This window comes from Cucurbita moschata, unplaced genomic scaffold (genome assembly GCF_002738365.1).
Source record: "Cucurbita moschata cultivar Rifu unplaced genomic scaffold, Cmos_1.0 Cmo_Scf00019, whole genome shotgun sequence".
NCBI lineage: Eukaryota > Viridiplantae > Streptophyta > Magnoliopsida > Cucurbitales > Cucurbitaceae > Cucurbita > Cucurbita moschata.
In genome coordinates this window covers 6,333-8,665 of record NW_019268535.1, presented here as the reverse complement: position 1 = coordinate 8,665, position 2,333 = coordinate 6,333, and positions in this window count along the sequence as shown.

The window sequence follows — 2,333 nt, the reverse complement described above, 5'->3', positions numbered from 1 at the left end:
TTCGTGATTTTAAATAAATGTCCTTAAATAATTGATTAGGAAGGAACATGTGAGAGAATTGAGTATTATGGTCAAGACGATCCTATGTCATCATTTAAATCCATTATTTAATATTTTCTGGAAACCAAAAGCTATTATTATTATCATTATTTTACACAAATTAGTACAGTTAAAAGCATTATTAATTGAATGAATAGGCAATAAACAATTAGATAACCAACATGTGATAAGTTATGGCTATAAAATAACTTTCACATTATATTTATTCTTTTCTAATGCTTGATTTGATTATTAATGATATAATAATAGTTTATATAAAAGATGATTTTTACGGATAAAATATTTAAGTATCAAATGATATATTTAAAGTATTTGAAATCACGAGATACTTATTAATTAGAAATAGTAAATTTAGAACTATTTGAGAATTTAGTCATTCGTTGAGTTCCATTGGATATTAAATTTGAATTGGTACGGAAAGAGTTATAGATACATAATTATTTAATTGAATTTTAAAAATGTAAACATCATCACGAATATATGATATTTAAATAATACAATAAATATAAATAATAAAAGTGTTTAGCTTGGCTATTCAAATTTTTAAAAAATGATAAATATTATGACAAGTTGTTAAAAAGAAAATTAATAAATAAAGTACCATTTTATTAGATGATTTTAGTACACAACCAAGCATATATATATATATATATATATATATAATTTTATTAGATGATTTTAGTACACAACCAAGCATATATATATATATATATATATTGGAACATATAAAGATTTGATGACATAACCATAGACAACATAAAGTGGTCATATAGGATGGAATAATGAAGACCTGGTAATTATTAAACCAAACACATACACATATTCCCCACGATTAAGTATGGGCAAGTTGATTTAAATTATTGTTCTAAAAAAAATTGATTTAAATCATATACGGTGGCAATTGATCCATTAACATCAGATCAAGTTACAACTTGATATATGCAATCTAATTAAATTGATTAAGCTAACAATGGTGCAATTTGATTAATTATGTAACTAAAAGCATATCTTATCCCATTTAATTAAATGGAAAATCATGTTAATTGGATTAAACACTTAGTTATTGATCTCTGTCTTACTTTTTGTTGAACGGTGTATAAAATTATTTTTATGACTATGAGTTTTATTTTATTTTATTTTTGTTATTAAAAAAAAGTTTATAAACGACCAACTTCATTCAAATTTCGTGATTGACAGTGAACAAAAAGAAATATATAAATCATTGATGGTGGTTTTATCGTCATTTTATTTGGAGCATTTTCCTAGTAACAAAAGGATAACATTTTTTAGTGATCTAAATAAAAAAATTTGATTAGGTCTAGAATTCCCTTTTTTAGTCCTTCATTTTGGTAATTGGTTCTTGATATTCATTTATTTATAACCCTATTTAATATATAACTGCACATCTTTAATATAAACTCAGTAGCTACTGTGTATTACTTATTATTATTTATTTAAACAACACATTAAATGAAATTGATATTTTCAACAAATCTTATCTTTTATTATTGAAAAATATTTATACAAGTTTATGGAAAAAAAAAAGTAAGGAAGTTTTTTTTTTGGTTGAGTATTAAGTTTGATGGAAGTTTTTGTATGATGAAAATACAAAAAGGAATGGTCTTTGTGATGGAGTGGATGATAGTTTGTTAAATGATTCATTACCCTTCTCTTGAATTTGTGCAATTTCAATCAACTCTCCTCACTAACTTCAGTCTACTCTCACAGAGCTCTCTTCTTGACCTATGTTTTTCTATCTTTTGCACATGCTTTCTCTTCTCTTACTAATTTCTTGAGCACATGGTTTACTTTTCATTACTTCCACTTCTCTATTCTTTGGTCCATCAGACTTATGATAAAACTCCAAAATATCTCATGATTTTCCACAACAATTATGACCATCTATCTCATCATCTTTGCCCCTTTTCTTCCATCAAAATCAAACTGGTTTCAGTCCCTCTCATGCTTTTCAGTCTTCCAAGTCTCCACGTTTCTCTCTTCCACTGCTTTAAGTATCTTGGAGAAGTCGGGCTTTCGTTGCTTTTCGCTCTTTTATGGGTTTTCGTTTCACAATTTGGGCTTCCGTTTCTGTCCCAAATTGCCAATTCACACATCTATGTTCATAGGGTCACTTTCCAGGCTTTAAGCTGTAAAAGCAAGGCTGTGATGATGGATCACCAGAACGCCTATTTTCAGGTATTAACACATCCCACTGTCTCAAAAAAAAAAAAAAAAAAAAAAAAAAAAAAAAAAAAAAAAAAAAAAAAAAAAAA